Source organism: Chamaea fasciata, unplaced genomic scaffold (genome assembly GCF_029207755.1).
Source record: "Chamaea fasciata isolate MVZ Bird 193981 ecotype frontalis unplaced genomic scaffold, bChaFas1.0.hap1 SCAF_2, whole genome shotgun sequence".
NCBI classification, from domain to species: Eukaryota; Metazoa; Chordata; class Aves; order Passeriformes; family Sylviidae; genus Chamaea; species Chamaea fasciata.
The window spans coordinates 50,839,061-50,856,643 of NW_027094087.1; the positions used below are offsets into that span (position 1 = coordinate 50,839,061).

The following is a 17,583-nucleotide window of genomic DNA, read 5'->3' on the forward strand; positions in this document are numbered from 1 at the left end:
ACTAAAGGGACAAATTTTCTAAAATTACATCATCTTTCCATATGTAGATTGATGAGAAGGCACAATTGTCTCACTTTGTATTTTGTAAAATAAGTGTGGTGTAATTTCAAATTACTTTGACCATTACCACCATCCTAAATTCACTTGTGATCTTAATATTTCCCTAAGACCAAAGAGCGCACATAGTTGGAATGTACAACAAATAAATACACAAATAAATGAAAAAGCACAAAGCTTTTGGGATTTTAGGAACCTTTACAATATGCAAAAGCATCTGAAAGAGTTTTTGAACATGGCATCTTTGGCTACAAAATGGCCTTTTTAAATGACAGCTCCTTATATAACAAAAGTACATCATAAAAAGAGTTTTCTCAAGGAGTTATACTAAAGAAATGGGAGAAATTTTGAACAATGAGTTGAATATCTGAACCAACGTCATACTTCCAAGGGAGAATGCAAACATGCAAAGCACAAACATCTTTAATATGTTTCTAACACCTGAGAAATTGCTAGAGATGTTGGTTTGTGCATTATTGGTATTTTTCTTTGTTATCATATATAAAGTGTTCACCTGAACTTTCAAATTATACTCCTTAAACCTGGATTAAGGAAAATGTGAAAATGTCTCATACTAAGAAGAGGAATGAAGCCAATGCTTAACCTTCTGAAGCTGCTTTCATTAGAACACCAGAGCTTCTTTATGCTTGAATATTTTCTTGAATTAAGGCTAAATTAGAAGAAAGCATCTTACTTCTTAAAATTTAATTAACTCATCTGCTGGCCATAAAGCTTTGCTATCATGAGTGGTGGATTGGTTTAGGTAATTTTTATTGTAGGCTTTATTTTTCAGCAATGGGTTTGAGTAAAGAGTGTTAAAATAACAGTAAGTAGGCAATTAGGCAAGAAAGCACTAATGGAGTAAGATTAATAAAGTGCTACATTGCCCCAGTAGACATGTCAACCAATCCATTATGTTACCAAAAGAAAATCAAGCCCTTAAAAATGTCTATTATCTAACTGTCACTGGGAGTATCATGGGGAAGCTGAGCATGAGCTGACCTACTTGAGTGTGCTAAAGTCTCTCAAGAGTCCTGGTCTTCGTTGACCTTTATTTCCTTGTTTGCTCTGAAATGACAACACTAACTGTTTTTTCCACCTTTGTTTTGAAACGTCAACTTATTTCTATCCTCTTCAAAGTCCCACTCTTGCCCGTGCTATCTGGTCCAAATTCAGCAAACCTTGGTTTTAACAGAAGCCTGGTTGTAGATTATCACTGAGAAGAATCACTAATCAGTAATGACTCTTTCTGAAAATAAGGACCTTGACATGTGGCGTTTGGGTAGTGCAAGATAATATGTCCTAAATTACTTGTTTCTTGAGGAGTTTGGGTAGTGCAAGATAGTATGTCCTAAATTACTTGTGTATTGGGTATTAGTAGCAATGCCCTGAAGAACTTCAAAGGCTCTGAGGACTAACCAGAAAATGAGTTTCTTGAACATATCCCAGAGACCTACAGACCCACACACAGATACTGCTGGCCCAAACCTCTCTTCAGCGACAGCTGATTGCTTCTTTCCCGCAGATCTTGCTGCCATTAAAAACAAATGAAACCCTCTTCAGTCTCAACAAGAGCTCACCTACTACTTCTGGACTTAATGTACTGATCAAGTGAGTAGGAAATCCATGGGTGAATGCACAGGAGCACATCAATTAAGGCGACACTGGCAAAACCCCTCATTAAGGGTGCTAAGCAAGGAAATACCCTGCTATGAGAGTAATGTTTCTTTAACAAAATAAAACAACAGAACATCCAGATGACATACATACAGATCCTATGCACTGGAGAATCTTTTTAATTATAAAAACCTGTAAAGCTTAATCCTGTCTACATTTAATTCAAAGGAATTCTTCTGATGGAGAAAAAGTCCCCAATTGTCTTTAAGCCAGCACAAGCAGTAGCAAAATGAGGACGGTTTCTAGGAAGTGAGTGCACAGGAAGCTCAGTGGGGATGAATGAGAAATCCTTCTTTGATACTAACCCACCCTTATAAAATCCAGCTTGTGCAGTCAAGCTAGTTCAGTCAGTCAGTGCAGCTCTGAGGATGGACTAGTGGCCAAGAACTGAAATGCAACACAGCTCACCAAGCATCCCCTGCTTTCCTCCTCTGTGGGCAAAATCACACTGAAAAAAAGGGACATTCAAACCCGTGTTCAGTCTGCTTGGTTCGAATATTTTGAAAAAAAGCAAATTTTACATTACAAAGAAAAATAAAAACAAAAATAGTTATGTGGAAGTTTAGTTCTACATAAAGACACTATAGCAAAAAAAATGTAATCATCTCAAATCGCATCAGTGTTTGGCACAACTGGCCTCAGTGCATAAACAAATATGTCCAAAGTTAATATCACTAAGTTAAACAATCATGAATAAAATATTTTTATGTAAGTGGACAGACCAAAGTATTATTTTGCAATTGGTCTGTAGGAAGCATGACGCCTTTTATGAGAAAATACAAGTGTAGTTACTGACTAGGAGTTAGTGCAAATACCTGCCTATGTCATCAAGTTGAAATACATGATCTCTGTGCTGTAGTTACCAGGTTATTTAACAGATTAAAAAAAATAGTGCAACACATTCTTCACATTAGACCTAGGCAAGTTTATTAATCATTACGTGACACAATAAAGTACTTCAATTTAAAACATGTGAAAAATAAAGCCGAGACGCATATTCACTAAGCCAGGAACCCAAAATGCTGATATCGAAGGCTGGTTTGTCATCCCAATTTTCCTTCATTACAAATAGAAAGAACTGCATTCCCTGAAGAGGGCAATTAATTTTGTTCAAGATATGTCATATGAATCACCCTATGAAGTTACCAAGTTCTTTCTAAAGGCTACACAGATTCAGAGGTCTGACGTTACGGTGTCTAGATGAACTCAAAGACAAACAGTTAGTTACTGCGTTTGGAATGACAGCTTTGTAGCTAAGAGGCTTAAGGCAAATTAGGCAACTGTTCTGTAAGCAGCTTGGGTTTGGTCTTATTCATGGCCAAAATTCCTGCCGTTGTGGTGGTGTTGCAGTGGTGTTGCAGAGGTGTTGCAAGTATAAGTGTACCTCAGAGCACTCCATATTTAAAAAAACAACTCACTGTGCCAGCATAAACAAGTCCAAGGGATTGACTGCAACTCTCACAACTTTAAATCATTACCATCAGAAATGAATGCCCAGTACCTCTCCCAGTCTAAAGAATAAAAAGTTGTCAGTATAAATAAAACACAAATGGGATATTTTAGCTATTTTTCAGTGGAAGATAGGCAGGATGCATTCAGCAACGAGTGCTGAAGTCCAGCAGAAGGATTGCTTTTGAAGTGTTTACTAATAATGAGCATTTCCACATGAACATCGGTTAAAACTATTTCATTACTGAGAGATAATTTCTGTATTTGGTGGACTAAGGCACATGGTCACACTGGCAACGCTGAGAACATTTGAAGAGAGAATCTGTGCTTGCTTTCCCTTGCTCCACAGAAACAATGTGTTCTCTCTGGAAAAGAGACACCTTGCTCTTGGAGGAGGCAGGATGTGAGCACCCAGAACTGTGTGTTCTTCTTTTGCAAGAGTCCAGCTGACACTCCCGGTTCCCTTGGCACAACTAGAAGACGTCTCTCAGCTACACAACCCATTCACAAACTCCTAAAATTTTTGAGAACAGACAACAGGATATTGAAATTATGTTGCACACATCTGTTATTGTTATGATGTCTGTATCAATAACAGGAACATCAACAGGATGTTAAGACACCTTAGAAGAAAATCAGGGTCTATTTATTGTCTCCTCTCAAAGTGTTTTTTGTTTGTTTGGGTTTTTGACACCACTAGGATAAGGTTCTTCTTGCCTCACTTCAGCTGTGTGAAATGAAACAACCATAAGCAACAATAAATACCTGATGTCTTTTCACTCTGTGTCAGGTATAAATTGGATGGATGAGTTTGTTCACAGGAGGTTTCTGTCTCTCTCCAGTGATTGTACAAAGAATGTAGGTGGTTGGTGTTTACAACTACAATCAAATTTGCAGTATCTAGGTGAAAAAAAACCCACAGGCCTTCACTGGAAAAATCCCTTTCTAGGGCTTTTCAAAATTTGCCATTAAATTTTTTTATTAAAATTAGTATATAGAAATGTACTAGGAGTAATCTTAAATTAGACACAATATGACCCTTCATATTCTGCTATAATCCTATTGTCCATTTCTTTACTCAAAGGAACTAAATTGGTCTGGTTTACTTTTTATAATGGAAATGAAAGTAGCGAATCAACACACAGAATACAATATTTATGGTCAAAAAAATTTGAAGTATATGAATTTTTAGAAGAAAAAATATAGAAGAAAATACAACTTTCACTGAATGTAAACTTGGGGCTCTATCTCCTTAGTGCAGTACTCTCTGGCCTCACATCAAACTGCCAATCTGTTAAAAACCTCTGTATGCTAGGGAATAGTACAGATTTCATCTTCAAATCTTTGATATTCTTCCCCTGATTTAGGGCACTACACGAGGATCACTGGTGAAAGTTTATCCATTAAATTTAACAAACAGGATAGAATTGACTCTAGAACTGCTAACCTAGTGCACTGATGCAAGTGGGTACTTTAATTAAATGATGGTTAGAAGAAGAAATCTGAATTCTCAGTGAATCTCACAGAGTCTTCTTCAGGAAGGTCTTTACTGGCAGAATGCCTGAATCTCTCTACGAGATGTGAGATCTAAGGAGTAGTGAGGCTCTCAGGTCAGGCCAACTTCTAACCATACATTTTGGGCTGGATACAGAGCTGCATTAATGCTCCTCTCATGCTTTATGACCTGGGTTAATGATCACCTCCACGACTTAACCATCACTGAGAAAGTTGCTGGGTTCTTTGGCAGCAGCTGCCTCTCTCTGACAGACATGAGAACCAGACACCTGAGCTGAAAAGTAACAAAAATTTAAGTAGCTATTGAGAGTTTGCATGAGACTCTATGTTTTGAAGAATTCTGTGAAAGGAAACTGGATTGCAGAGGTGGCAGCTGGCAAACTCCTAGAAGTTCTGAGTTCATGCTATTTACAGATTTTTTAAAAGCTAGCACAGCAGCTTGGAGCATGTGCATGTGTATGCATGGTTTTTTGGTTATTTTTTTTAAATGTACGTTTTAGGCTGATTATAGTAACCATTTATCTACTGACCTCTGTGCTTATTCAAGCTTTATGATTTACTACCACAGCCTGCTCTGCACAGCTGGGATTCAGCAAATCTGTCTTAAGAAGGAAGGTTCCTTCTTTTGGCATTTGCTGCATGATTAACAAAGAGAGACAGTCACCTGTGGAGGATGCTTGTTCTGTTATATAAGAACATATATAAGAATATTTAACATATATATAAGAACATATATCCTCTGACAAATACAGAGGACGGTTTACTCTCTGCTTCAGCCCTTCTCTTTCCAGGAAAGGAAGTGAGACACTCCAGGTTCATCCTGATAGCTGGCAAACAGGTATTCCATGTCAGTTCAGGGTTATCAAAGGTATCACAAAAAGTTAGTCTGCATGTTGCAAGATCGACAGCAGGCTGGAGTCCTCTTCCAATCAACTGATCCATGCTTTGCCTGACTAGCTGGCACAAGGACAAGAGGAGCCCAGGACTTCTTTTGCCAGTAGAGTCTTGGGTATCAACACAGGTAGCACAAGCTTTCTGATTCTCTGAGCCGAGGAAGGATGTACTTGTGGTCCTTAACAGTGGTACCAGAACCACTCTAAAAAAACAAAACCAAACAAAAAGATCTCATTTATCATGGAAAACCAGCATATGCTGAGCTAGGACTGGAAGATCTTAAGGGCACCACCACATGGCTTGACTGATCAGGGGCTGTCCATGCACCAGGGGTGGAATGGAGGCTTTCCTTCCTGAGGAAAGGCTGCCTGATCCTCAGAAGTTTTCAATGATACGTGGAAAGCATCTCCAGAAGAATCCTATAATGTTTCTCCCCAAAAAGCCCTGAGAAAAATCTTTCTCCATTTACTGTTCCCCTTTCTACCCACTGTATAATATACCAGATAATATGATTATAACATTAAAATGGTTCATCTGACATGCACAAGTATGTCAGAAGCTTTTGAGATGAATGTATCAAGCACAGACTCAGTGACAAAGAAACTGCAGAAACTCTCATGGACTTTAGAGATTAGATTTGATTGGTTCATAATCTTGGACAAACGCACAATTCACTCAAATTTAAGGAAGTTTTCCTGTCCCACTTCAGCCCACATTTGCTGAAAAATACCTTAGCTGTAAAAAAAAAAAAAAAGTAATTTTTATCCAAGATTATTTTCCATTTGTGTCTCACACCAGTCAATATCTAAACTAGAAGTGTGGTTGTAGAAGAGTGGAAGAAGTAATTTGAGAATTTAAACCAAAACAGACATTTGAAGGAAGAAGCAAAATCTCAAATGAAACCAAAACAGCCCACAACTCCAAGAAGAACATGATAGAATAGCGAAGTCATTTATTTGTTACTTTAGTTTTTGCGGCATGCTAAAAACCTTTTAACTCCTTTGAAAACTTCAATGTGCAAACAAATTGTCTTATTTTTAGTTGATCCTCTTTTGACAGTCTCAAATTCTATTTGACTGAACAGTAATGCCCCTTTGAAGGACTTCTGCATGCATATCTGTTACAGAAAGATTTAATTTGCTCAACCTTCCCCGGTATTCACTTAATAAAACTATATTTATTAACAAGTATTAAGTCAGGAGATTTTTTTTTCCAGTAACAAATCAAAGTGGACATGAGATCCTGGCATCATTGTTCATGGCGTTACACTAACACTATGCTATACAACTTAAAGCAGTGTCAGTGTAATAAATGAAGGGCAAGTTTGGCTTCTCTTTGTCAATGATTCAGGACTTCTAAAACAGATGGTTTCTGGAATTTTGTTTTGTCACAAAACATGGTGATGGAAGACTGATTTACACACACAGTTTTACCTTCAACCTTCCTTCAGTAATTAAGAACACAGTATTTGAGAAAGTTACAAGAACATAATCCAACACAACTTAAAACTGAATAGAAAAAGTAATGATAAATCTGACACTCATAAAGCCATTAAATGTCTGAATAGAACAATACTCCATCTATTTTTATCTGCTTTTTGTTCAAACAGTTTATAACAGAGTCTTTTCTTCCTGCTTCTATTCTGCCTTTCAGTAAAATAAGTTATGGTGACTTACACATCATTTTCAAAATTAATTCAGTCCCTTTTAACACTGACTACCAGCACCACCAGAGGCAAGAAGAGATGCCACACAAGATTTTCCTTGTTGATTTTGCAATCTCACTCCAGTGAATCAAAGCCCAGAAAAAGCTGACAGATTAAACAGTGTGCTGGTATGGAGACAGGTCTCAGGTCTTGGGAGAAGCAGTCATGCACATTTTTCCTTGTCATTTAAGTCAGGCAATAAACACACACACACAAAGGTGAAAGCTAATCCCTTAACTGTTTTCTCTATATGTGTCTTTCAATATCTACTTGGTAGTCTGTCCACACTGAAGAAATGCAAGTCCACTGTCCCCAAGAGCAGAGCCACATTGGTCAGAACCCAACATTTTCAGTAGATAAGCAAAGATATCGCAAAAAGATAATCAAAATCATAGTGAACTCAATTTCACTTAAATTTCAGCTAGCAGTATTTGGATCTAAATAGCATGAGATAAGAAGAAATGGAATTTTTTTCTGGAGCTATTTTAAGGGCAATGACTGCTATACATAGAGTCAGAGTAAGTGGCTGAAGTTAAATTTAAAAGACAGACATATTTTTGTTTTCCTGTTTCCAAATAGAGTCTCATCTGTTCCTAAGTCTGAATAACAGAAGAAAAAAGAGGGAAAAAAAACCCCAAAAAAACAAACAAAAAAAAAACCTCAGTGAAGAATGCCATCCTCCTACAAACAGAACCAAGGCCTTTTAGTGTAGAAGGCAACAATAAAAGAAAAACTGTGATTGGTTTCAGCTATTTTGATATTGAAGGATAAGGCTTATTTCTGAGTCTTGCCTAAGAAATGGGCATAAATTCAGGTCTTCCAGAATTTCTGCTATTCTAAAACAGGTCTAAAGCACTCTCAATGGTGCCTGGCTTCTCTAACTGTACACAAAACTATTGCTTAAGTGAATAAGGTTAATTGATGGAAAATTCAGTATGCTTGCACAGAAAACCTTGCTAAGCTATCCGGGCATGGACTTTGAAGCAAGTATCATAAACACTGAAAAGCTCCATGCCACTGCAATACAATTAAATTTGAAATTTCAAGCAAAATGGACTAAAAGGTACTGCAATGTTGATATTTAGTGTGTAGAATTTAAACTATTTCCCATTCTGTCTATTCTGCATTCTATAGAAAATCTCTATAAACACTGTTTCTTAGAAATTTCTTAGATTAAACCAACATGTATCTCTGTCGCTTACTTTTTGTTGTTGTTTGTTTGTGAAATACCCATTCCCTGTAACAAAAACATGTAATAGAAGGTGGTTTTATTTACTTTGACCTGAAAGGAGTTGTAATGTTGGGAAGAGCCATTTCACAAGTCATGTGTAGAGAAATCAAAGATTTGGTTGCCATGCTAACAGGATGTCACTCAACTAAGTCCAGTAAAACAAAAGTGCATAAATGATACTTTCTGGTAAAAAACAGGGAAGTATTAGATTAACAACTCTGTAGGTTTTGACAACTGTAGCCACGAATACAGTTGTGTGCCTCAGTAGAGTGCTGAATTTCTGTCGGTATTTAAACCTCCAGAGCATCAGCTGCTTCTTCCCAACAGGACCATAGCTTCTCTCCCATCATCTCAGGTGTCAGGGCCTTGCCCGTGGAAACTCCACGGGGGATGAACCCACCAGTCCCTTCCTCTGCTCCAGGAGTCGTCCCGCGGCCCACTTCACCCCGTTCTGCTCCTGCCACCTGCACCTCGCCGTCCTCCAGGTCCCACATGGGGGCTTCCTAACAGGACCCCCGCCTTCCCTGGAGGGTTCCTGCGGACTGCGCCAGGTCCCCTCGGGGAGAGACGCCTGCGGGGACACCGCAGCTGCGGCCGCCACTACGGTGGGCACCAGGAGCGGTTGGCGGCGCGGTCCTCACCCACCCGTGTCCGTGACACGCGAACTCCCGTCTGGCGCTGCCGGGGCCGCGCTGCTCCAGCGCCGGCAGGGCTGGCAGCAGCCGCGGGGCCCAAGGCGGGCCGGTGGGGCTCCCACTTGCGCGGGTGGAGGATGCGGAGCCTTCTCCTACCCCGCGGAGCGGCCCCCGCCCGCTCCCTCCGGCCCGCCGGGCCCTCCGCTGTGCTGCAGGTGTCACCCAGCGACCGAAGGATGCCGCTTCCCACGGCAGCGGCTGCCAGGGAAAAATACGTTTATTACATACAAGAGGAAGGAAGAGCTCTTAATACTCCTCCAGACTATCACCAAGGGCGTGCACGATGTCGCTTTATGCTGCTTGCGTCGGCGCAAAAAGTTACCTTAGACAGTCACAGGGGGTCCTTTTTCTTTCTTTTCTTTTTTTTTTCTTTTTTTTTTTTTTTTTTTTTTTTTTTTTTTAGAGGGTCAAAAAGGTATCCAAAGGCTCAGAAAGAGAATAGATCAAAGTTGATGAGAACTTACTTGGTTTAGGTGCTTGCGTTGACAGCCGGCATCTTCCGACAGCAGTTTTAACAAGTCACATTTTCCCCTGGAAGTTGTACCCTTTTCAATCCCGTTCGTAAATTAAATCCCTTCAGACGGTGTTTGTTATATTTCACTGGCCGCCGTCCAACTCAGGAACTATCCACATTTTTTACTTTATTTTTTCCATGTCTGCCACACATGCAGGCACTCTCGGACGCACGCCACGAGTCAGCGGGTGCCCATCACCTCCGGCCGGGGGGACCGCGCCTGCCGCCGATTTCTGTTGCAACAGATGAGAGGCAGGTTCTTCCCCGGTTGCTTAGCGCGGCGTCTCCTTGTTCCCTCGGAAAGCCTCATGCCGGCTGCAAAAAGTAACAACTCCTCCCGACGCGGCGGTCCCCTCTGGAGCGAGGGCTGCGCGGCGCGGGGAGGGAGGAAAGACACCCCAATACCGGCGGAAGGAGCGCGGAGGGGCACACTCCGCGTTTCTCCGTCCTCGCCGCCGCGCTGTCTCCTGAGCCGGCCGAAGGCTCTGCCTCGGCGGGCGCCGTCCCGCCGCCCCCCGCCCGCCCGGCCGCCGCCGCCGCCGCCGCTGCCACCGCCCCCGCGGCGCTGCCTCCGCGCCCGCCGCCTGCGCCCCCCTGCGGCCGCGGCGCGCACCGCGCCGGGCTCCGCGGGGCTCCGCGCACAGGCCGCCCCGGGCGCTCCGCGGTGCTCACCGGCTGCCGCCCCGCGCACGGCGAGGAGGAGCGAGAAGGCGCCCGCCAGGCGCCGGAGCGGGGCTCGTCGGCGAGCCGAGAACGCGCAGCGCTCGGGACGGCTCGGAGGCGGACGCACCAAGGAGCAGCCTCGACTCCGCAGAAAGTTCGCCGTTACATCGCTCCGCACTCGGGAAAGCCCTGACCCGCTCCTTGCAGCCGCGGTGGGGCTCTGTGAGTCCGCCTCCGCGGGGGCCCGCCCGGCGCGCTTCGAGCCCGCAGCCGACGTTTGGTCCAGGTAGCTCGCCCGACGCTCCTTCCCGGGGCGCAGCAAAGGCTCTGCCCCTGGTTGCGCCGCCCGGCGCAGCCTCCAACCGGGTGGTCCCTGCCCCTCCGCCGCCCCAGCCTCGCCCGCTGTCCCGGGTCAGCCCGGCCTGGACATTAACGGGACCGAGCCGCAGGCAAGATTGGTAACAGAGGAGCAGAGGGAATGAGGCTGCTCAACACCGAGTTCCTCACTTTACTTTTCCTTTCCCTAAAAAATTGTGACAGAACTGAAATGCACGAGCGTAGAAATGGTAGGAAAAAGAAACAAAGTGCAGAGAGAGAGAGATGCATAACAGAACATCGATGTCTTTGCTGAGTTTTGTTTGTTTGTTTGTTTGGGAATAACAATAATAATGATGATGATGATGATGATTTGATGTCTATTTGGACTCAGCCCCCTATTTGGGGTCTGGACACAATGCGCGCAGGAGGCCACCTGCCACCATGTGCAGAGCGTGCCGTGCCCGGGCGAACATCCCTCAACTCCGGCCCGCTCCTGCCTCCCCTGCCGCCGGAAGGCTGGCCCCACCGGGCAGCATGCCACCGGCTTCGCTCTTTGCCCGCCTCTTTGGATGAATAGCTTCCACCTGGGGGCTTCGAGAGAGAAGCGGGATGAAATAAGCCCAGGGCAGCACCGGGCAGGGCCGAGTTTCAGCGAGGCGTGCAGTGTCGCGCAGGCTGCCCAGCTGCCAGCAGCCCCTCTGTTTCCTGCACCGCCGGGACGGGAGTGTCCCTCGGGCCGTGTTTCGCCTGCCTCACTGGGGCACATCGAGGAGTGAAGTGCTTGCCAAAGCAGGCGAGCCTGAAAATGTCACTACAGCAGATGTGAAGGAGCCGCCGGCCACAGCGCACTCGAAGGCAACTCTGAGAACAGACACCAGACCACCAGACCTCCACGGGCAGCAGAGGTGATGCAATTAATCTGCGTTAAGCTGTGCAGTGAAAATGCCAGATAGACTCTGCTCTGGGACTTCCCCTGTTGCAGCATTAAGTCTCTGCATCAGACTGCTGTGTGAACCACTGGCATACGTATTTTAAGGTGTGCCCCAGGTTAGGCACTGCTGAGATTTCAGCAGAAACATACTGTCTTTGGGGACCTACTCAGAAAGCAGCCCCATCCCACTGAGCAGTACAGGCAGTGTGTAGCAGGTCTCTGCGGGTCTCTTCCTAAGAGATGTCAATGGAACATGTGAGATCAACTCGTGTCAGTTCGTATACAGATCAAATACCAGAAGTGGCTGCTTGGAAAGCTGAGCCAGTCGTTCTATACATACATATGTGCAAATGTTTGTGTAGACCCATGCATGCATGTCCACACAAAGACAAGGAGAGAGAGCTGGGTAAACAGAGGCACACTAGAGGGCCAGAGAGCCTGCAATGAAGGCTATGGCTGCTCCATCAGATTTCACTGGAATTGGCAATGTGAGCACATCAAAATATTATTGGAGCATTGGTACCTCTCATGCAGGCTACCAACAGCACTGGTATTGCTCTGTGTTGCTACAGATTGGAAGTGTAATCACAGTTTACTTTCAGAGGCACTTCCCAGAGCAGAGTGCTTTCTTTCCCCCATGTATTTCCTTACTAGATCATGAGAAGCCAACTTCTGTTTTGAGTGTAATATTTAATCTTTCACAAGCAAATACCTCTATAATTAACAGTATTTCCTATGCCTTTTTATGCATATTGTGACATTTCTACTCGGCAGGGGTGAGTGCAACATGGCACTATCAATGTGTTTCATGTTTTCTGGCATTTTACATATCATAACCCATTAGCAGTCTCCCGTGGGTCTTCCCAAGCTTATAATTCTTTATTAAACTAATGTTCAGATAAAATCTCTGTGGTATTACTCAGATGAGAATTAAGTAAACAGAAATTTACCTCTGTTTCAGGACAGTGGAGTCAGGATCCTTGCAACGTTTTGTGTGTATGCCAGTATGTTTTATTCCTGACATGTAGCCAGCTGCCAAATGTTTCTCAGCAGTAAATACTGTGGTCAGGAGAGAGAAGTAAAGGGGGAAAATTAAACATTCTGTGAAACCTGTATCACATACTGAGGTTTTAGGGGCGATAAACAGCATGATTGTACCTTTTTTTAATCTGCTCATAGTGCAAACCAAAATAAGTTCCCCTTAGGACTTTCTCCATTTCTACATCCCATGTTACATCCTCCTTCTCAAGACACCTACTGACCCATGCTCAGGTGCTGCCCATTTTCAATTCAGCCAAATCTTATATATATAAAAAAAAAACCAAGCAGATTGGGATTTTCCCTTCTCTCTGCAGTTTGTGCAAATATCTTGCATAAACTCTTGGTTTTATTTCATGAACGGAAAAACACAAGGTTTAAGACAGCTTGAAAAATAAGATTGAGTTGGACCATTTAGGAAATACTAATTCATTTCACCTTCTAATATTAGTGAGTACAGGTAAGAACAACTGCAGCAGTTGTGATTCCGTATAACTTTTCCCAAATCAGTTAAGTTGACTTGCCTCATTACGTTTAAAGAAGAAAGGAAAAAGCAATGCAGAAATTTTAAAAATTTTAAGCATGTCAGGTAAAAGCTGACAGAATATCTTTATGTCTCAGCTCCTTTTCCTTACGTGTTAATGAAAACTTTTCTTACTAGTATGGACATTTAAGAGATTATGAAATTTTCTCCAAGATGGAGATTTAGATGTGTAAGAAAGAAACTTATACCAATAATTCAAAATAATTTTTTCAATTTATTAAAAATATTTGTATAAGTTTTTATTAATTCAGAATAATGGAGGAAGATTGTCTCAGACTTCTTATTATTCTTATTTAATTTTAAATACGCTTCTACCAATCTGTTTCTCATTACCAATGATGTAAAATCACACAGTACAATAGTACCTCTTGTTGCAGTTTAGATTTCTTTTTCTATGTTTGTTTTGAAGACTACACTTGTACACAGATTAAGACTTGTAAGTTTTTTCTCTGTATTAATCTAATTCACGAAATCTGTAACAAGTTAATTTCATTAATTCTATTGTTACCGACCATGCAGTTCTCCCAGAAAGAATTCCGCAGGCAGCAAATGGTTCTTGCCAGCCCACACCAAGCATTCCATACTATTAAGTCTTTCACATCACTCAGTGTATTACCATTTATGTACTTAAATACCATTAGACAAAACTCAAGTTTCTGACACTTGAGAAAACATGATTCTATTTATTGACTGATTGAAGAATGTGGATTCTGTGAAAGGTGGGGAATCCCAATCAAAATCTTTCATTTTCTATGAAACATTTATTGGCAGAGATATCATTCTTGTGAAGGTTTAGTGGGGCAAAAGGGTTGTGAGTGGAGAGAGAGGAGCTAGCAAAGGAAAGGAGAAGTAGAGAAAAAGATTGATCCAGGGATGTAAATAAAATGTAACACTAGCAACACTTTCTTTTAAGCAAACAAGTACTGACCTTAGCTGCAGGACTCTCACTCAGCGTGTTTTCCTATGCCAGACTAGAATATTGAACTGTATTTCTTTTGTGTTTGTCTTTGGTTTGGTGCGTTTGTTGTTGTTGTTGTTTTCATTAAAAACAAACAAACAAACAAACAAACTAAACCCCCCAAAAAACTAGAACAGGTCAAACACGAGTGAACTACTAGAAAATAATTTATAACACCAATATTTGGTATTTGCTCAACCTTAATTTCAGGTCATGACAAGCAGGTTTTTGTCTAACTTTTTCTCAAGACTTCCAAGTTATTCAGCTAAGAATATATTTGGGGTTTGTATTTTAATTCAGGGAATAAAGATGCTTAGGTTTATTGACAGTTAAATTGCTATTTCATTTTAGTATTGCAGTTTACATTGGAAGTATGCAGAATTCTATGTAGGTTCCCATTTTGTTACTACTTAAATCTCAACCATTCATATTTTTGGTGGACAGCAAGCAATTAAACTTCTTTTACGTGCCTACATTTGTCAGTTTCACAGAATTCACATCTGTTATTTCTACTGACAAGCTACAAGCTTTTTCTTCTTTTCTTCTCCTAACCAGAGTTTTTGAATGATTTAAGCTTGTTTTTCTTACATCAGAGAATGGAACTTGGTGCAATAAGGTTCACTGCTTTCTTTTGCATTTTTTTAATGAATAGTAGAACAACATCACTTAAGTTTTTTGTATTTTTCAGAGTAATTTAATCTTTCTCCTCTTCATGTCTGTGCTTCCCCCTAAGCACTTACTTTCTGTCAGAATACTAAGCTGTTAGATTTTGAGGTTTTTCTGGCACAGTCTTTCAGTGTTGGGGTTTTAGGAAGGAAAGGTCTAATGAGTCAAACCCTGTGCTGGAGTGGGATGTGCCTACAGACTAGAGACATCTAAATTTAGGTGTACACATTTGAACTCCTAAGTGTCCTCAGCTCCCTGTAGAGCCAATGGAAATTTATTCAATACAGTGATGGGGTCGTAGAGAAAAGTTCAGCTTTGAATGTGCATTTTGACTTCTGGGTGAGCTACATCCTGTCTAAGCATTCCACTAAAGGGGGCAAACCTCAAAGCAGAGGTGCCTTGTGCTGTTTGAGGTTCCTAAGACTATCCAAGGTGCCTGCAAAAGGTGAACAGATGGTTTTTGTCCTGCCTTGCATTTCCTTGCCAAGGAAATTGTCTTATAGGTGACCTGTATGACCTGAATGTTAGACCAAATACTCTGTGAAATTTTATAGGCTTTGGACACCTATGCACAGCACTGTGAGTCCACACTACACCCCTTTTGGCTCTAATAGGAGATCAAATCTCACCTATAAACACTGGCATGATGGGCACACAGATGTTTGAATCTTCATCCTTAGAGTAATACAGCAAAAGCCTTACGACAGCAAAGTTTGTTGAAAAAGAGTAGAAAGTAAATGTAAGAAATGATCCCTTTCACATTTTTCTGAAAGAGGAGAAACCTTTACCTGTGTTTATAGGGGTGGTATCCTGGTAAAGGACCTGAAATCTTGAAACAAGTGTCCTATTTGAATCAGGAGATAAAAGAAAACAAGAGGCAGGATTCCAGGGCAACTAGCCAGACATTTTAGGTATCTTTAAGTATGTGGAATAAACAGAAAGAACGAAATGTCTTGCTACACAAACAAAGCTGTAACTAAATCAGCAAGACAGAGACTTTGTAGGATAAATCAAAGGGTTGGAGTGTTGGTAGAGAGCGGTACAGGCTGTTCGAGAAAGAAAGGCTGGGAAAAGGAGAAGGCAACATTGTGTTACCAAGAATATGTTTATGATTTGTTAAAAGAGAAGGCAGATACATCAAACGTCTCTAAGGGAACTAAAAACAAGGTTTCAAAAGATTGGTCTACCTCAAATCAGTGTGGAGAAAAGGTGATTGAACATCTTAAACACACACACAAAAGAAGATATTTCTTGGAGCTTTGGAGCTGTTATTTTACATCCTTAAGTGCTAGAGTGCTAGATTTTATTCACTCTTAATGGTGTGAAACAGCTGAGAAATATAAGATGAAGGCCTCTAAATCTGGTAAAAGTGAGTTTGAAATGATAGGATAGAGAATAGCACTTCAAAAAAAAAATAGGTGGTGACACACTTACATGACTGGTAGGAAAAGTCTGAAGATTTTAATGGAACGTACTCTGAGACAGAGTCAGCCATGAGAAGCTGTTACCAAAAAAAACCCCCAAAAAAACCAAAAAAACCCCCACCCCAATTCTGGCAAGAAAATGTCTACATTCAGACATTCAGAATATATTACCAGGAGTGTAACATGTGAGAAAGTGTTGTTTTGCTCTAGGTGAGCAGAAGTTTACATCAGCTTCAAACCTCATGTTTGACAGACGTGTAAGAAGAACATCCTGCAGGGAGCCCAGAGATCAGCATCATGGACAATGAGGTAATGTGATCTTTCAGATGGGCTTGTTCTGCTTAAGAAAAGATATCCTTAAGTTATGTCATATAGTTTATAGTTGTGAAAAAGAGAGTACTAAAGGGACAGCTAACATATTCATCAGACGTAGTAATCAGTTTTTCATCTTAGCGAGGAAGACTTAAACTACACATAAGTAGGATGTTCCTAACTATAAAAAGAGTTAAATACTGGGTGATTTCACATCTCCCAGTTGTGGAAAGTTGTGGAATCCATATCTTTGAAACATATGAACCTTTTTCTAAGAGCAGGGATTTTTCCTACTTTAGGATTCTCTAAATGTCTGTAATAAGATATTTTTTTCTCCAAAACTTAGTGTGCCCCTTTTTATCAATGATATTTTGGGAAACTGAGTTTTCATGCTGCTAAGAAAGACATGCAGCCAATCTGTTTGCACTCTAAGATGCCATTTGAACAGCGTGATTCAACTTTGGAAGCATATGTAGCTTAAGAGACCAAATGCAGTTTCTGTCCTGGTCTTTACATGTGAAAAGGGTGAATTCTTCCCTTTTGGACAGAACCCTATAAAAGCCAGGAAGGTACCAGGACGTTCAAATGCAGGGATTTGGCTTGTGTCCATTTTAGTTTGAAACAATGGATTTCAAATGAGGAATTCAACTGCCTAACCATAGACAGTCTTTTAGATTCCTTAGGGTACCCCAAAGGTCTAAGTAGGTGTAACCCCAGCCTAACAGCAGGTCTGCACACACCCAAAGAGCAGGAGGGATATTCCACTGTCCAGGAGCTCCACGGAGCCTAAAATGGCACCAGGAGACCAACTCCTGTCCTGAAGGTTCTTTTTGGTAGTTTCATCGCTTCCATATTTTCTTTCAGCTAGCATTGTGATAAAGCATACATTTTTTTTTTCCTTTAACCTCTACTTGGAAATCTGTTGTAAATTCAAATCACAGATTAATTGCCCAGCTTTCAGAAAACAACATAATTACTCTTCTCTCCACCAG

The 17,583-nt window shown here is 41.6% G+C and overlaps 1 protein-coding gene across 1 annotated transcript in view; it reads right to left on the reverse strand.

The window, feature by feature from the left end:
- Window positions 1–10,179, reverse strand: part of TRPC4 (transient receptor potential cation channel subfamily C member 4) — a 132,328-nt gene extending 122,149 nt beyond the window's left edge. Inside the window, exon 1 of the mRNA XM_066176050.1 lies at window positions 9,688–10,179. The gene's annotated coding sequence lies outside the window, so the exon portion shown is untranslated. The remainder of the gene's footprint in view (window positions 1–9,687) is intronic.
- Window positions 10,180–17,583: the final 7,404 nt, after the last annotated feature.